This window comes from Pecten maximus, chromosome 10, assembly GCF_902652985.1.
Source record: "Pecten maximus chromosome 10, xPecMax1.1, whole genome shotgun sequence".
Classification (NCBI taxonomy): Eukaryota; Metazoa; Mollusca; class Bivalvia; order Pectinida; family Pectinidae; genus Pecten; species Pecten maximus.
In genome coordinates, this window is record NC_047024.1 from 42,087,975 (window position 1) to 42,109,111 (window position 21,137).

A 21,137-nucleotide genomic window follows, 5' to 3' on the forward strand; every position below is an offset into this window, starting at 1 on the left:
TATAGTCCTACCACCTAACAATCTCAAAATAATGTACAGGAGACATGTTATAGTCCTACCACCTAACAACCTCAAAATACTGTACAGGAGACATGTTATAGTCCTACCACCTAACAACCTCAAAATACTGTACAGGAGACATGTTATAGTCCTACAACACAACAACCTCAAAATACTGTACAGGAGACATGTTATAGTCCTACCACCTAACGACCTCAAAATACTGTACAGGAGACATGTTATAGTCCTACCACCTAACAACCTCAAAATACTGTACAGGAGACATGTTATAGTCCTACAACATAACAACCGCAAAATACTGTACAGGAGACATGTTATAGTCCTATAACAGAACAACCTCAAAATACTGTACAGGAGACATGTTATAGTCCTACCACCTACCAACCTCAAAATACTGTACAGGAGACATGTTATAGTCCTACACCTAACAACCTCAAAATACTGTACAGGAGACATTTTATAGTCCTACCACCTAACAACCTCAAAATACTGTACAGGAGACATGTTATAGTCCTACCACCTAACAACCTCAAAATACTGTATAGGAGACATAGTCCTACCACCTAACAACCTCAAAATACTGTACAGGGGACATGTTATAGTCCTACCACCTAACAACATCAAAATACTGTACAGGAGACATGTTATAGTCCTACCACCTACCAACCTCAAAATACTGTACAGGAGACATGTTATAGTCCTACCACATATAACAACCTCAAAATACTGTACAGGAGACATGTTATACTTCTACCACCTAACAACCTCAAAATACTGTACAGGAGACATAGCCCTACCACATACAACAACCTCAAAATACTGTACAGGAGACATGTTATTGTCCTACCACACAACAACCTCAAAATACTGTACATGAGACATGTTATAGTCCTACCACCTAACAACCTCAAAATACTGTACAGGAGACATGTTATAGTCCTACCACCTAACAACCTCAAAATACTGTACAGGAGACATGTTATAGTCCTACCACCTAACAACCTCAAAATACTGTACAGGAGACATGTTATAGTCCTACCACCTAACAACCTCAAAATACTGTACAGGAGACATGTTATAGTCCTACAACAGAACAACCTCAAAATACTGTACAGGAGACATGTAATAGTCCTACCACCTAACAACTTCAAAATACTGTACAGGGGACATGTTATAGTCCTACCACCTACCAACCTCAAAATACTGTACAGGAGACATGTTATAGTCCTACCACCTAACAACCTCAAAATACTGTACAGGAGACATGTTATAGTCCTACCACCTAACAACCTCAAAGTAATGTACAGGAGATATGTTATAGTCCTACCACCTAACAACCTCAAAATACTGTACAGGAGACTTGTTATAGTCCTACCACCTAACAACCTCAAAATACTGTACAGGGGACATGTTATAGTCCTACCACCTAACAACCTCAAAATACTGTACAGGAGACATGTTATAGTCCTACCACCTAACAACCTCAAAATACTGTACAGGAGATATGTTATAGTCCTACCACCTAACAACCTCAAAATACTGTACATGAGACATGTTATAGTCCTACCACCTAACAACCTCAAAATACTGTACAGGAGACATGTTATAGTCCTACCACCTAACAACCTCAAAATACCGTACAGGAGACATGTTATAGTCATACCACCTAACAACCTCAAAATACTGTACATGGGACATGTTATAGTCCTACCACCTAACAACCTCAAAATACTGTACAGGGGACATGTTATAGTCCTACCACCTAACAACCTCAAAATACTGTACAGGAGACATGTTATAGTCCTACCACCTAACAACCTCAAAATACTGTACAGGAGACATGTTATAGTCCTACCACTTAACAACCTCAAAATACTGTACAGGGGACATGTTATAGTCCTACCACCTAACAACCTCAAAATACTGTACAGGAGACATGTTATAGTCCTACCACCTAACAACCTCAAAATACTGTACAGGAGACATGTTATAGTCCTACAACACAACAACCTCAAAATTCTGTACAGGAGACATGTTATAGTCCTACCACCTAACGACCTCAAAATACTGTACAGGGGACATGTTATAGTCCTACCACCTAACAACCTCAAAATACTGTACAGGAGACATGTTATAGTCCTACCACTTAACAAACTCAAAATACTGTACAGGGGACATGTTATAGTCCTACCACCTAACAACCTCAAAATACTGTACAGGAGACATGTTATAGTCCTACAACATAACAACCGCAAAATCCTGTACAGGAGACATATTACAGTCCTACCACCTACCAACCTCAAAATAATGTACAGAAGACATGTTATAGTCCTACCACCCAGCAACTTCAAAATACTGTACAGGGGACATGTTATAGTCCTACCACCTAACAACCTCAAACTACTGTACAGGAGACATGTTATAGTCCTACCACCTAACGACTTCAAAATACCGTACTGGAGACATGTTATAGTCCTACCACCTAACAACCTCAAAATACTGTACAGGAGACATGTTATAGTCCTACCACCCAACAACCTCAAAATACTGTACAGGAGACATGTTATAGTCCTACCACCTAACAACCTCAAAATACTGTACAGGAGACATGTTATAGTCCTACCACCTAACAACCTCAAAATACTGTACAGGAGACATTTTAAAGTCCTACCACCTAACAACCTCAATATTCTGTACAGGGGACATGTGATAGTCCTACCACCTAACAACCTCAAAATACTGTACAGGAGACATGTTATAGTCCTACCACCTAACAATCTCAAAATAATGTACAGGAGACATGTTATAGTCCTACCACCTAACAACCTCAAAATACTGTACAGGAGACATGTTATAGTCCTACCACCTAACAACCTCAAAATACTGTACAGGAGACATGTTATAGTCCTACAACACAACAACCTCAAAATACTGTACAGGAGACATGTTATAGTCCTACCACCTAACGACCTCAAAATACTGTACAGGAGACATGTTATAGTCCTACCACCTAACAACCTCAAAATACTGTACAGGAGACATGTTATAGTCCTACAACATAACAACCGCAAAATACTGTACAGGAGACATGTTATAGTCCTATAACAGAACAACCTCAAAATACTGTACAGGAGACATGTTATAGTCCTACCACCTACCAACCTCAAAATACTGTACAGGAGACATGTTATAGTCCTACCACCTAACAACCTCAAAATACTGTACAGGAGACATTTCATAGTCCTACCACCTAACAACCTCAAAATACTGTACAGGAGACATGTTATAGTCCTACCACCTAACAACCTCAAAATACTGTATAGGAGACATAGTCCTACCACCTAACAACCTCAAAATACTGTACAGGGGACATGTTATAGTCCTACCACCTAACAACATCAAAATACTGTACAGGAGACATGTTATAGTCCTACCACCTACCAACCTCAAAATACTGTACAGGAGACATGTTATAGTCCTACCACATATAACAACCTCAAAATACTGTACAGGAGACATGTTATACTTCTACCACCTAACAACCTCAAAATACTGTACAGGAGACATAGCCCTACCACATACAACAACCTCAAAATACTGTACAGGAGACATGTTATTGTCCTACCACACAACAACCTCAAAATACTGTACATGAGACATGTTATAGTCCTACCACCTAACAACCTCAAAATACTGTACAGGAGACATGTTATAGTCCTACCACCTAACAACCTCAAAATACTGTACAGGAGACATGTTATAGTCCTACCACCTAACAACCTCAAAATACTGTACAGGAGACATGTTATAGTCCTACCACCTAACAACCTCAAAATACTGTACAGGAGACATGTTATAGTCCTACAACAGAACAACCTCAAAATACTGTACAGGAGACATGTAATAGTCCTACCACCTAACAACTTCAAAATACTGTACAGGGGACATGTTATAGTCCTACCACCTAACAACCTCAAAATACTGTACAGGAGACATGTTATAGTCCTACCACCTAACAACCTCAAAATACTGTACAGGAGACATGTTATAGTCCTACCACCTAACAACCTCAAAGTACTGTACAGGAGACATGTTATAGTCCTACCACCTAACAACCTCAAAATACTGTACAGGAGACTTGTTATAGTCCTACCACCTACCAACCTCAAAATACTGTACAGGAGACATGTTATAGTCCTACCACCTAACAACCTCAAAGTACTGTACAGGAGACATGTTATAGCTCTACCACCTACCAACCTCAAAATACTGTACAGGAGACATGTTATAGTCCTACTACCTAATAACCTCAAAGTACTGTACAGGAGACATGTTATAGCTCTACCACCTACCAACCTCAAAATACTGTACAGGAGACATGTTATAGTCCTACCACCTACCAACCTCAAAATACTGTACAGGAGACATGTTATAGTCCTACCACCTAACAACCTCAAAGTACTGTACAGGAGACATGTTATAGTCCTACCACCTAACAACCTCAAAATACTGTACAGGAGACTTGTTATAGTCCTACCACCTAACAACCTCAAAATACTGTACAGGAGACATGTTATAGTCCTACCACTTAACAACCTCAAAATACTGTACAGGGGACATGTTAAGTCCTACCACCTAACAACCTCAAAATACTGTACAGGAGACATGTTATAGTCCTACCACCTAACAACCTCAAAATACTGTACAGGAGACATGTTATAGTCCTACCACCCAGCAACCTCAAAATACTGTACAAGATACTTTTTATAACACTATCTTCAATTGACCTGAACATATTTAAAAGTAAGCATGCTATAGTCCTTTGGTATATCCTAAAAATATTCGTATAATAATTGTAACATTCTGCGTACGTAAATTATGCGTAAGGAAATTTATTTTAGTCCAACATATTTTGATATCTTTCGCTTCATCTCGTTAAAACTTGCAATCAACGATTGCGCTTGATGCATTTCCTTTCAAGATGACTACAATATTTTTTAATGGCATTGGTTACATGCTGAAGAATACGTCCCCTTGTATTATCCTGTCTGCTAAAGAATATCATCATCTGTGTGCTAGGTCTGCAAACAGGTATGTATATATTAAAACAGGTTTTCTAGATATTAATAGTAGAGCCATTTATATTCAGCAAAATCGGTCGACTCTGTTAACCTGTTAAAATATCCTATACCCTTATCAACAATTTAATTCTTGATAAATATCTTTGAAAATTTACCAGACACCCTACTTAACAAGTACATGTGATATCCAGTAAGAACGAAGGAAGTGTCGGGATTGGATTGGTTTCAGTTTGAAATGTGTGCCCAACCCATATGGGTATATATTTTTTCGTAAATAAAATACATTTACATCATAATTTATGAATTGCAAACAAGATATCAGTTTACATAACACACGTTTTAAAAAAATATGTTAACTTGCCTTTTTTAATGTAAACATTTTTTTCGCTGCAACCTTTTATCTCGCCCATTATAATACTAACACACATTGTTACAATAGTTTATCTCGCCCATTATAATACTAACACACATTGTTACAATAGTTTATCTCGCCCATTATAATACTAACACACATTGTTACAATAGTTTATCTCGCCCATTATAATACTAACACACATTGTTACAATAGTTTATCTCGCCCATTATAATACTAACACACATTGTTACAATAGTTTATCTCGCCCATTATAATACTAACACACATTGTTACAATAGTTTATCTCGCCCATTATAATACTAACACACATTGTTACAATAGTTTATCTCGCCCATTATAATACTAACACACATTGTTACAATAGTTTATCTCGCCCATTATAATACTAACACACATTGTTACAATAGTTTATCTCGCCCATTATAATACTAACACACATTGTTACAATAGTTTATCTCGCCCATTATAATACTAACACACATTGTTACAATAGTTCATCTCGCCCATTATAATACTAACACACATTGTTACAATAGTTCATCTCACCCATTATAATACTAACACACATTGTTACAATAGTTCATCTCGCCCATTATAATACTAACACACATTGTTACAATAGTTCATCTCGCCCATTATAATACTAACACACATTGTTACAATAGTTCATCTCGCCCATTATAATACTAACACACATTGCTACAATAGTTTATCTCGCCCATTGTAATACAAACATTCATTGTTACAATAGTTCATCTCACCCATTATAATACTAACACACATTGTTACAATAGTTCATCTCGCCCATTATAATACTAACACACATTGCTACAATAGTTTATCTCGCCCATTGTAATACAAACATTCATTGTTACAATATTTCATCTCACCCATTATAATACTAACACACATTGTTACAATAGTTCATCTCGCCCATTATAATACTAACACACATTGCTACAATAGTTTATCTCGCCCATTGTAATACAAACATTCATTGTTACAATAGGTTATTTCGACCATTGTAATGCAAACATTCAATGTTACAATAGTTTATCTCGCCCATTGTATTACAAACATTTATTTCAACAATAGTTTATCTCGCCCATTGTAATACAAACATTGTTACAATAGTTTATCTCGCCCATTATAATACTAACACACATTGTTACAATAGTTTATCCCACCCATTGTAATACTAACACACATTGTTACAATAGTTCATCCCACCCATTACAATACTAACACACATTGTTACAATAGTTTATCTCGCCCATTGTAATACAAACATTTATTGTAACAATAGTTTATCTTGCCCATCGCAATACAAACATTGTTACAATAGTGTATATCACCCATTATAATACTAACACACATTGTTACAATAGTTCATCAAACCCATTATAATACTAACACACATTGTTACAATAGTTTATCCCGCCCATTGCAATACAAACACACATTGTTACATTATATGGTAAAGCAAGTACCCTAATCGAATCAATAAAGATAAAAATATAGGTATCTTAACGACCAAACCATTAAGTGTTATCTAAATAGCATTTACAGCGACACATTTATAAGCTGATGAATATTGTGCAGCTTGAACATTAACCTTATCAATTGCTGTAATGAACATATGTCATGACTAATCGTTGGCCTTTCTGTTGATACAGTATTTGTTAAGTTGTTTGTAAATTTCGGCACACCATAGGAAAAATGCATGTTTCAGAAGATAAAAATTAATATACCACTTAATTGATATCAACATGAATCACCGTTTAAAACACTATTTACCCTATAATGGAGCATTATTGCCACAGTTTTCAACCCAATTCCTTTTAAATACCTGCTAACCGCCTTTGTTCATACCCCACCACCACAACAAAATCCCAACACCCCCGTCCCCAAATTTCTTCTTATCCTCTGGGTCCCAAAGAAAAACAATAACCCCACCCCCACCCCCCACGCACATATATGTATAAGGACACCTTAACCCCACACCCCACACACCCCTATTACCATAAGGAATAGTCTGAAACGCATGGCTTTATGTAATAGATATATTTGTCTATCCCCAGTCTATAAGATTGCAGATTCAAGTATCACTACAAAACTCTGTAAAGAGTATATGTTTGTTAAACTATTAAAACCGCCCCTTTATATTCATTAGCGATTTTATTTAGTGACGCGATGCCCTATTGTGTGTTACGTTATTACCTCCCCAATGTTACTATACATTACGTCATGATATCAAAATTGAGACATTAAAGACAATGAGCTGAAGATGACCGCTGTGATAAGGCCTGATAACGTTATCAAATTCAACTATTTTTACCATTCCTTGTTTGATGTTTCCGACTCATTTATAGCAAGGGCATAAACATGGCTTTGCCTTCCGCTGGAAGTCATTGATAATATAACAATATAGATATAAATATATGAAGAAAAAATAATAAAAATGAATTGTTACAACTTGTGCCCGATCCGTTTGCCACTTTATAACGAATAAAATTAAAGATCAATGACGCATGTCGTTACATTTTTCTAGAAATAACGTATATGAATTTTTAATTCAATACAGGAAGCAAAGAATCCATATTCATTTTTTTTTTTTTTCAAAAAATTAGCTATGGCAGTGTTGAGTAAATATAGAAGCACAACAACGTCTAATCGATCGGAACGGTCTTTTGTAAGATGGTGCGTTTATACAAAAATAACAGTCACTGTGACATGTTTGTATAAGGCAAGTCAATAACTTTCTTTTGATTTGATGTAGTGAAATCTCGTTTTTTAGTTAGTAGTGTACATATATATGTTTCTTCTTATTTTCGTGTAAGCTGTTCCGTGTTAGAGTAACAGTTTCGTTCATCCTCCGGATTTGCTTTTTCTGATTTTGACTTGGACAAATTTATTGTCAAGCTTTGAAAAAGACATTTCAATTATTGTTTAGTAGGTTATCTTACTAATAGTCAATAATTCGAATCGAACGAGGAAATAACCATGCAGTCACCTTTGATTTTTATTGCAAGTGCTTACAGTTTAAAAAATATGTCTTCATTTTGGATTCACATAGTTTTAGTGTGAACTGGAACACTTTCGATAACGATATATTAAACATGCAAAAATGCATTAAGTAATATATACTGTCATTTGACCGCATTATAGCATTTTCAAACAAATGGTACATGAATACCTACTGAAAACATATTTTAAATTAAAGTGTATATAGATTAACTTTGAATAATAAAAATAACATAAAATCACTTACCACTCTCCCACCTTCCCAGCAGCTTTCAGCGTCAGGGAATGACAAGTAACGCCCTTTGCCTTAATCTCGCGAGGTAAGACAAGAATTCGAAAATAAAAGGTTTATTCAAATATCTTACAAACTTGCTCTGCGGGATTATTATACTGGATGCAAATATAGTTAATATAAACAGCAACGCAACGGACCAGAGCGTTGCAATTATTCAACGCATGTTTACACATTCTAGATATTACAGGGAGTTGTTTGGTGTGTCACTCCAAGTGAACAGGTATGGCTATAATTGCTACTTTTTGTGTCGTATTCGTTGGAAACATAACAAATGATATCTTTAGCGATATAAATAGATATATAATTTGCGTAAATACGCATGCCAATATCTTAGGTAAGGAAAGGATTATTTTGAAAGAACTAGTAAAGTACATTTTAGTTTGCGTGTGTCATACCTGCTATTTGATTTAAACAAGTGATCTTACAAATCTTCAATCCGTACGTATCATATACCTTTATAAAGGCAAAGGAATGACCTAATATTCATATACATTTACTAGTATTCATACAGGCAACGCAAAAAAAGAGTTATGCAGTGCAATGTGTGACAGCCATAGACAGCGTACAATGCTGTAGTTTGTTTTGGGTAGATGACTCATTGTTAAAACATTTCGGCGACATAGTTGCATTCGTTTTCTTCGATATGAAAGATCAAGTCAGAAATCAAATGCAGACATCAACAGATAGATCGACTGCTATATAATAGGACTGAGACCACAATTAAGTACTTCCTGGTTCAGGCCCCACGAATGAAGTCCCCTCAAAAATGTATGTATTTCAGGAAAACAAATCAAATGCCTCTTTGAACTTGATTTCTGTTGATGAATTTAATGTGGATTTATAGTAGAGATGTCAATCTAGGTTTTGTGATGTAAAACAATAATATTGATCATTTATTATGTGCTCCAGGCCCCTGTGTAATGAGTCCTGATTTGACCTCTACCCCTGACCCGGATGTATATACATTTTTTTTGTAATCCACGTTGGTGACACATTTTGACAGCTATCTCCAGAAAATGCTGAACATGCTGGGTTGAAACTTTTATATTTTGCTTCTCAGATGTTGGTCTTGGCCAGGTGAGATGGAAAGTTGCATATGAGATATTGGGAATTTATTATGAATTTTAATGTTACAATGAAACATATAGCGAAGCTAATTGTGGTCTCGGTCCTAAATAGGGACGCATATATACCGATGGACGGAAGGACGAATACACAAACAAAATGATCTGTATCCCTTTTCTAAGTGGAGGTTAAATAGTAATGTTTTATATATATTATTTTTTTTTTTTTACTTTTATTTGTTTTCCTTTCGAGCCTTTGAGCCTTTCGCTGACAATAAATCAACGTTTTTGAAGGAAATCGTTAAAATCAATCAGATGCATAGGGCTTTTCAGATGCATATTGATATACTCTTTCCATTGATTCAAGATACATTATTGAAAAGTGATTTAGAGGTTGCACTTTGCAAAAAACTATGACGGTGTTAATGTTACCGCATTTGCCAGTCACTTGACCTTAATAATATGCGAGTGTCCTAAGAGGGCCGTCGTTATACAGAGGGCAATGTTTACTTTCATTTGAAATGCTTATTGAGCACGTACAGCATTGTAAATGGGGAAATAAAGACAAGGACAAATTAGTGACGAAGTTAAGGTGCTTATATAATGGAGGACACTATTAACGGGGATGCGTTATGCAAAATACAAAGATATAAAGAAAACAAACCTCGATTAACAAATAATCTTACATATATCAACAACTTTGAGAAATATCTTCGACTTAGAGGGTCGGGGCGGCGAAGGATGGAAACTATTTCTGTCATTTCAACCATTGGTAATTCCACTTGAATCACCATGACCATATCCAAATCCCACTCAATACTAAGTGATAAATCGTGTTGTTCCCCATTGAACTCATATGTAATCTGCAAGGAATTGCACCTCAAGTCATCCGTACAGTCTGCTTTTGTAGCCCCTCGATTGGTATAAATTGTGTCAACCTAAAAGACAGGGGTTAAGTCAACGAGGGGACACTTGATTGGCAGTTGACGGGTTCCTAAGTAAGGATTCTCCACGATGTTGTATATTTTATCTGGGAATCACTTGTTAGTAGATATCTGCGAACAAAACACATGTTTCAATATTGGCTCTTTAGTTCTTGCAAATCATTTTTAGAATGGTCTTGCATAATTCCGGACAATTACAGAAGTGATGTTAATTAATTATAATTCCTATTGTCTCACTACATGATCATATTAATAGCAAAATCATGCCCATAACAACGAACAATAACATGAGAGGCAAGCGGGACATGTTACCCTCTCCTTAATAGATAAGCTGTAGAAAACCAGCATTTACATGTATATGCAAATTTTCATTCAGTTACTTTAAGTATGAAACAACAAGAGGCCAAGGGCCTCGTAGCTCTATGGACGTTGATTTGAAATCCAACTTGTTTGTATATACAGTTACGTGCCAATTTTAGTCCTTCAATTTTTTTTTTATTTTGCTATATATTCTTTGTATTTTCAAATTTTTCAATGAATTTTCCTGACTTTGTGTATTGATCGTTTTAAATTAAATTGTGTACTCTTATAGAGAATTGTTTCCTGTTTCATCTCATATTTTCACTGTTTTCCGATGTATATGACTAGAGAAATCAAATTTGTTTTTACAATACCTAATTTTTTGAACGCCATTTTGACGTTATTTTAGTAACGTCATATAGAGAAATGGCGCCACACGGAAATTATCAGTGTAGATAATTCTGTATTGCTCCATAAATACTCAACGGAAAAATAAATAAATATGAGAAGAAACTATGGACATTTCTTCATAACATGACGAAATATTGTCAAAATCCGTTCACATAGTAATGTTTCATATCAGTGTTTGCCAGGGACGTATACGTATACCTCGCGAGACACTGTACACTGTAGCAGACGACATAATGTGTATAAAGTAACACGCATAGCAGCAATTTTTTGCAGCGGCACAGGGATACGTGTGTTGCAGCACATTACTATATACACATTACAGTGGGTTGATATAGGAACGTTGCCTCATAACTCCTCAGAATAACGTTCGGCATGTCCCTGTGACACCGAGTATGTCCAAAATGACACCGTAAATTGACGATTACTCGAAAATGAAAACATTTAACAACTCAAATTTCTTGTCAAATCTAGTTCGTGTCGACCCCAATCATGTGTCTTGAAATCCATTCTGACAGTCCCACTGTTTCTTATATCTTCTGTACACAAAATTTTAATAATTGTACTTCCGGCAAAAACATGAGAATGACTGCGTAAGCTCTCTTGGACTCCGTCCAGAGAGCTAAAACGTATGTTCTCTTAAGGTTACCGTGCGCTATCCTACACGCATTGCTAAAACCTGTCAATATACAAAAGTCTACGTGTTATAGTTATGCTGGGAACGCTGTAACAAAATACTTGTTTTGATGCCCAGTATGCCTTTAGGCCTTCAACTAACACCGAGAGTCATACATGTATATATGGAAGTGTTTACTGCTGGATGTTTTCAAAATATGGTTTCGCTAGATTTGACGGGGACAACAATCTTTTGGGGGTTTTTTTTGTCACGTTTAATTTAACATTTATACAGCTATATTTATAGCCGTTCTTTGGCGCATTTTTCACGCAATTTGTCAAAACGATAATTAAGTCAGTCGTTTTATGCATAATTGATAGGTAATAATTGCCCGATATCTCACGAGGAGCACATTAAATGCGTGACTGTGAGCGATACAAAACGGGTGAATTGTGACGTGTTTAGTAATGTTATTCAAGTTTTTTTTCCTTGTCAAAGAGAAAACAGTAACATACTTATAACATTTGCAAGTGTAGATAAATGAGATATTGGACATTTTAACGCCATAAACACAACAAATTATTCATGGGAACGTAGAAACTGTTTTCGTAGATTTCTACCATTAAATCATGCCTGCAAACTATAGTTGATTTCAGTCAGCATGACTGGCGCCCTGAATCACAGAGGAAAAGTGTCCCAGATAACAGAACTCGAAAACAAAGCCAAAGACTGACTTGGGTGTTACAGGGCGGACGTGACCTTTGATCAGGGGCTCTGCTCTAGTCAAGAATCGGAAAAAAATAGGTTAACATTCTATTAATCCGGAATAAGAACATAATTATATTAAACATAATAACACGAAAATACCAGAATCGTATATCTTGTGAAAGCTTAGGATGAATTCCCCTGCGGTGCCCCTTTGTGTGAAAACTCTAAATCAATCAAAACTATAGTTTATCATTTTATCGATTGTGTTACAAGTGTTTGCAAAGCATTTTGTTCTATAAAAATGTCTAGAAACAATCATGCATGAAAACAGACCAATCATCCCTGTTTTCAGGCGTTACTGTTGTTGTTGTTGTTGTTGTTGTTGTTGTTGCTGTTCTAACTGTATTATTTGTTTTAATACAAATATATTATTTTCTCAACATTCTACAATGTTTATGACAGTGACATGGCACATTTAGATATGATTGTGGGAATTGATACATCATTATTACATCCTCGAGAGCCTATATGATCGTCATCCGTGGAGTATCGCCGATATCAATATAGATCAATATTTTCGTTGTCTCAGATAATAACACAGCACAGTTATAAAATGGACTCAGTGTAAGAGTAGTTTGTGGAAAATCAAACAATCTAGTAGCTTTTTTTGTATGTGTAAAGATATTCAATTTCTGGACTTTGGAAACCAAATCAACGTTAAAGATTTTCGTTTAGATTCTGTATAACTAAAGCAACCAAACATTTGTTATAGGTGTATTGTAAGATGTATGGCAGAATGCATTGCACTCTTTACTAGCATTTCGACGATTTTTTGGGATTTTTTTTTTTTACTTGGATTTCAATCAATGGATTTCATTAATTTCTTTAAATACATCCTATGGATTTCATAAGTCTTTTCAAATATATACGCGAGTACCCATATAAAAGGCGATACATAATTACGAATAAATCTTATTTGGTATTATCACGTCTAACAATTTAGCTCATCATTAGATTGTGCAATATTCCGATGTATTTTGACATCTGCCTGTATTCCCAGTACGGTTCGTCAGTAATGCTACTCAGACGGTTATTAATAATTCCATGCTTGAACCATGCATATGTATTTATCGAAATTGCAATCAATTGCATAATTACAACTCTAGATCAATCACATAACCTGTTTTAGTTTTTCAGATTTGTAGATCATGCTTCCAGATCACATGACAAATGTGACGTCATCAGAAATCAAAACCTATCCATAAGACCAGCTGCAGACGAGCCTTTCAAGATAATATGTTTGCTGTCACAAACGATCCTGCATCTTATTCATACAGGCAAATCGAAGAGTAACCTTAACTGTTTAACGTAAATTTCAAAAATAATTGTGATATCTTAACTTCTATCAAACCATACACGGTGTGTGATTTAAAATGACTTATATTCGTCGAAACATTTAACAATTAGAAGGACAGGTGAAGAGTTTGTAAGTATTGGCACTCACGCTCTCAGAATACGGCATCACCTTATACATGTCAAGGTACGTTGTTTGTTTGGATCTTTATCTAACAAAAGCATCTTGTCAACTATCTGCACAGACTTGATGTCCAAATTGTTTCAATGTTTGTCAGTTTTTTGTTTTGTTTCTTTGTTTGTTGTTGGGTTTAGTTTTTTTTGTTTTTTTTTGTTTTTTGTTGTTTTTTTTTAATTTTTATTTTTTTTAACCTATTAGTTTTAATGTAATACAAAACGATATCAGCAACATCTTTTTTCAAAGCGTATCCTTCATGTGAATGCGACTCCTATCATTTATGATGGAAAGTTAGTAGAAACGATGACAGTGGGTTCGGGTTGTATCAGGTTTGGAGTTTAAGATTTGACAATTTTTGTGAGCATTACTCATTTGCTGATGTTGTGAACACAGGCAGAACGTATTTAGTAATGCGGTAGATGTTTGAATTTCAAATTAGCCGAAGGAATATTCCGTTATTGCACGAATGTGAAAGTGTTTCATATGACACCATATTGTATTTCTGTAAAGGTTTGAATATGTAGATTTCCCCTCTGAAAAATTGTATTATGGGAATGACTGGCCCACTGTTTTAATGACTGTGGGATAGACATTTTTTTTTGGGGGGGGGGGGGGGGAGAGAGAGAGAGAGAGAATTGTTAAAAAAATTATTAAAGATACATGTAGTGTTGTATTCTTTAGAGGCAGAGACAACTATCCCCTTTTTATTGTATAGCTACCTACTAAAAACATCTTATCAAGCGGAAAAAAAACGCAAGTTTAAATTCGATAGTTATTCTTTTCATAATATTCTTTGATGATATTGTAGGTTTCTTGATCATTTCATCATTACGGAATACATTTTGATGCTTTTTATTATCCTATCACATACAGTGTTTGCGTGAATACCGTTATGATAATGGTACACTACGCCGTTTCCTCATCCAAATCAGTAGCGCCCGTCCCTGGCATCAGTCGTTGCACTCACTCTCCCCATCAATATATTCATTGCCCTGTGAGGGATATTTTAAGTTATTCCTGAATAAGGGCCTGCGTGAGTTGAGCGACTTTATATGGGACGTTGACGCCCTTTCTAACCCTCCTGACTAACTCTTCTTATTGTTGATGGATAAGCTAAAGAACGCGTAGTTACAAGACCTGATCCCGACATATTACTACTGTAAGATTAATGGATAACCACGAGAGGTGTTTTTCACAAGATATCCTTGCACATACCATAACAAACCCTTCCCCAATTTGTCGCTTTCCGTTACGCATGCGTCAGAATATCGCTCACCATGACGTCAATAGACCCGTTGTTATCCATCTGACCTGTTAACCGTAAAGCGTGACTCGTCAGTCCATTGCATTCGACGTTGATGTTGTCTCTGCGTTTGTAGCAGAGCGACATAGGGACATCGTGGCCTTCAATGAAAATCCAGTAACCGATTCATAACCGTTCACAGATAAACTTGGCGACAATCAGTGCCGACAACTTGACGTGCCGTCTCCGTCACAGTCTGAGATCGGTTACGGAGGTGCGAGAGTGGTATTTCTTTTACTTTGGATGGGGATATCCGCAGTTTTCACCGGGGTGACATGTTCTTATCTCATCCTAGGGAAAAGACAAGCTACACGTGCTCTTTGAACGTGCTTTTATTCTCGATATGGTGACGTCACTATGACCTGACGCGGAACGCTTGACTGTTAAATATCAATATCATTCACAAAAGAAATTAAAATAAGTATAAGAGTTAACTTTTGGGGATGAGATGGGGGGATCTCAACCCTCGGAGGGAGATTTTTAAGCTCCCAAACACTCGGCAAGCCTCGTGTTTGGGAATTTAACAATCTCTCACCTCGGATTAAGATCCCCCTTTCTCACACCAAAAGTAAGATAGTGTTGTCTCATGTATAACATATTGCTGGGCTACATGACCTAGCGAATGTCCCTGAAATTATCAGAGCAATAGCTCTACCCCTAGCGACCCCAAGCGACTTCACTCAATCGCGGCATTTTGCTTCGAAAAGAAATGTGTAGATGATCTGTACTGTTTCAATGTTCGCATATAGTGCGTAAGAGTACCTCTTATGCACGCTTTCTTGAAAAATCTTGTGAAAGCATGCACCATCGAGCGGGGTCAAACTGACTATAATTTTACATTGCAAGGAGGTATTTCGATCGGTGTGAAATTTAATTGAATTTAGAAACATGTCTAATGTCATATTAGAAAAACCTAACTTGCGTTTCTTTTTTCCACTCGTATGGTTTAAATTTCTATACTGAACATGAGAGGGTGTGCCTAATGAGTGTCCTGTGAGGAATGAGTGTCCTGTGAGAAATGAGTGTCCTGTGAGGAATGAGTGTCCTGTGAGAGTTTTTTCATGCCCCGCAATTCGTTAAGTGATATTTTAAAATATTTTTTTCTGTATCATACAGATGAACATCGAACCCATTAACATGCCAAATTTGACTTGGATTGGACGTATGCATATTATGCATTTTTAACGACATAGTTACGGTGCAGTGCACAAGCGAGTGTCCTGTGAGGTTTTCGCACGCCCCGCAATTCATTAAACGATATTTTAAAATTATTTTTTTCTGTATCATACAGATGAATATTAAACCTAATAACATGCAAAATCTGACTTTGATTGGATGGGTGCATGACATGCAAATGTAACGGCGAAGACGAAGTAACGGTGCCATAAAACTGCGAGTGTCCTGCGAGGAATGTGACCTGTGAGGAATGAGTGTCCTGTGAGTGTTTTTGCACGCCCCGCCATTCATTAAATGATATTTTAGAATTATTTTTTCTGTATCATATAGATGAATATCTAACCTATTAACATGTAAAATTTGACTTTGATATAACGAGTGCATACTATACAAATGTACCGGCGAACACGAAGTTACGTTGCCATAAACATACGAGTGTCCTGTGAGGAATGAGTGTCCTGTGATTGTTTTTGCACGCCCCGCAACTCATTAAATGATATTTAAAATTATTTTTTCCGTATCATACAAATGCACATTGAGCCTATTACCATGCAAAAGTTGACCTTGATTGCACGAGTGCATATTATATAAATGTACCGTCAAAGTTACATTGCAGGGTGTCCCGCGAGGTGTTCGCACGCCCCGTGATTTTGTTTACCTTTCGAATACAGTTTGGACTAGGCTAACTAGTGAGTGTCCTGTGGCGCCGTGCCAACCTCGGGTACCTTGCCGCAGGCATGGTCACTGGTGATTGAACTGCTCAAACTTTAAAACTATGTCCGTTATATAAGAATTACAAATACACCTATTTTCTCCCCAAGTCCGTTTATAAGAATTAAACAAGAAATAACTTTATTACGCCTGCAATATACGTATTTTCTCCCAAAGTCCGTTTATAAGAATTCTACAAAAAATAACTTTATTACGCCTGCAATATACGTATTTTCATGGTATGGTAATGGGTTCGACGTTCATCTGTATGATACAGAAAAAAATATTTAAAAATATTACTTAACGAATTGCGGGCCGTGAAAAACCTCCCACGGGACACTCATTCCCCACAGGACACTCATTAGGTGGACCGGTTTACCTATCATATGGATTACACTTTACATTGGAATCAGTATCTATCTCTGTTCCTATCTCTAGAGTTAAATGCAATAGTTTGTTTCTCCATCTAGCACCTCTACTAAGCACCCGTAATTGATTTATGCCAAAATCGATTTCCTTCCCCGTCATCATTTCTAACTATTGAGTTTTCATGATAAATTGTTAACCTCTGATTGGTCTGATGAATAATGTATAACAGTGGTGACGCAGGTGAATCATGAGATAGGAGAACAAACGTCTCCTCGTACCGAATCCATACCTGATGATTATTGGACTTGTTATAGGAATTTCAGGTTTCTTGTAGGATCATAAATGATGCACTAATACACGTAAAACAAATAGAAAAAAAATAGACAAAATCGCTTTAAAGTCCTAAAAGTATGACAATACATCCGCCTTGTGGACATATACAGGAATATAGGAATGTTATATGGCGAGATACCTTGGTTTTAATCTAGCATGATTCTTTTTGGGTTGATTCAACGTTTTAAAGTGTATCTTTTTCTTTAGTGAACTACCTTGTGTCTTCTGTATATGGAATTATCTTATTAAGTGAGTAGGTAAATCTTCCTTTTTCACCTAAAAAGTTATTTCGTTCCTTCCATTTGAATTGGTACTACTTGATTTTTACTTGGTTCACAACACAGTTCAAGAGAACAACAGAAAAAATTTAATACAGTGTGACTTCGAATTAGTCATGGTTGATAAAAATGTTTTAATTAATTAAGCAATTTATTAATTAAAGAAAATGTATCGTTTGCAAAACAAACTGTGACATGCTAAACAGATACAGCAAAATATGTACACCGCACACGAAATGCCAATCGAGTATATAAATCCTTCGGATAATGCATGATTGAATGACAAATAAGTGATTTACCCGATTATTAATGCATTCGTTTGAAACGTGACACTTCGAGTATGAGTAAAAACATCTCTATTAGTGTGTGTTTTAAATTGATCCGCTTATTTTATTTTTCGTAAAATTTACTCAGCGACCGCTGATTTCAATGGCGGCGGAGATTTTTTCTGGAGTAATTAAATGTCACGGCTTCCAAATACACAATTTATCTATAAAATGGACCTGATTATTAAGTAACCACTTAATCGGGATTAAACAACACACGCTATCGTTATCCCTATCGTCAGTCAGGGGGTTATTTTTGAGATTTGTGAAATCTTGCCGCGGGGGTCACGACAAACAGCTGTCCAGTGGTCAGTACAGGTATTTTTTGTTTAAATCATGATATGTCAATTACCTATAATATAATAGCTAACAGTTTTCTAAAATAGATACATCAAAAACTTCGATTTGTAAAAAAAAAAGTCCAACCATTCATAGGTTCGTTAGTGGCGTTATATAGTGAGAAAATTTCGGGACCAAGCAAAGAGTTCGATGCAGCGAGAAAATCGAGTCATTGAAGTTCAAATCATAAAAGTTTAACTAAACATATTGTCACCGAAATATCGCACCATTCCAATATCGCCATTCCTCATGTTTTATTATATCAAGACATAAATATCCAAGTCAGCATACATTTATGTAGTTCGCCAACAGTGTCCGAATCACATCCATACACATCATCCATAATTCTTATAACTATCAACCTCGTTTCCATTCGTCTTCCTGTTTGTGTTTTGGTTGGGTCCTTCAGCTCAAATTTTCTCCAGGGTAGCCATTTTGAAAATGGGTGAATTTCGCAGTAAAAATTCTCAAAAATCTGAAATGTTTACCTGTTAATTATTATTAACTGAACTTTTGGGGAAAACATTCAATCGGACTTCCGAAATTTATATCAACATTTCTTATGGATAGTTACGTATCAGGCTACATATCTATTTTCTTACTTTATAACATATTGGCCAATCAGTGGCTGCCAGACATTTTATCCTTGGCTCAACTTTCTATACACAGGAGATGTTTCAAAAATCTATTTTTTCAATTGGTTGGTTGTTCCCTAGAAGGCATTCATGTTATGAAAAATCAACAAATTTTGAGCGATGTCAGCTTGTTTATACACCGACTCTGTCAGCCATAAAATATTATAATATCGTTTATGTTATGGTGTATTTGGTTCAATTGCTTACATACCAGGCCGATAAAACACTAGTCAAATTGTGGCCCGATAGCGACTTAGCCGTCCCCATCGTGTCGCACATATTTAGAAATGCTTTTTCATGTCCGAAGCTCTGCAAGTTTCGAATGATACCAGACACCCAACAAATATAGCGGAGTGCAAATTGTAACAAAATAATAGTGAGGAAACAATAGATAATATTATTTCATAAAAGAAGGATTTTAACACAAGGAAATCAACAAAGTCTCTATTTAAGATGTTTTATGAGTTTTCGAAGGAAAGTCGAAAAAATATCAAATTCAATTAACTTGAACCAATGGAATATGACAGTGATTTGTGATTTTTTTTTTTTTTTTTTTTTTTTCGATATAATAAAGAACTCATTGTTCTTGCTAAGGGGAGAAGTGTGAATGTGTATTCACCCAAGGCGTGCTAGGATCCCCAAGAGTAATATATATTTCCTCGTGAGTATGACACGCCTTGGGTTAACAAATATCCATGTTCCCCCAAAACCAAGGATAATAAATGTATATCGTCAAAGTCGCTATGTCTACTATTAATTCTATTCATCACATGTATATATGTCAATTGGTTTTAATTGTAACCAATAAATATTATTATTTCATTTCATATTGATGTAAGGTGTTCCAGTTCCGAAGATTTATATTTGCCTTTGTATGTTCATGGGAAAAGAATTAATATAAGCTCTAAGCTTGTTTTCCCATCCCATAAAAATACTTGTATATGTATTGACTATTTTGATTAATAGATAATTATTGTTTAAACTAAATGTATATTGCTCACTGAACCAATAAAATGAAAAGACAGGAAACTATGAATATTTTGCAAGGCACACACGTAATAACCCATTCGCGTAACCAAAAATAAATTACGTGCAACGATAGTCGCTGTGGTGAAAAACATGGAAAGTCTTCATTCGCCTGTCCTATGAGAAAAAGACTCATGGTTTTCACTTGTTAACGAATAAATATTACGTAATTCTGTGATGAATATTATCTTGCACTTGTGCCAATGTTTTGATGACTTAATTCAATTAGTATATAAAAAAAAAGCTTGATATACAGTTGCGATTGGATCTATG

The 21,137-nt window shown here is 35.9% G+C and overlaps 1 protein-coding gene across 5 annotated transcripts in view; it reads right to left on the reverse strand.

Annotated features, from left to right (window-relative positions):
- LOC117336036 (hemicentin-2-like) overlaps positions 1–8,876 on the reverse strand; it is a 44,271-nt gene extending 35,395 nt beyond the window's left edge. For all 5 annotated transcript variants that reach the window (XM_033896373.1, XM_033896372.1, XM_033896371.1 and 2 more), the window contains exon 1: positions 8,750–8,876. The gene's annotated coding sequence lies outside the window, so the exon portion shown is untranslated. The remainder of the gene's footprint in view (positions 1–8,749) is intronic.
- Positions 8,877–21,137: the final 12,261 nt, after the last annotated feature.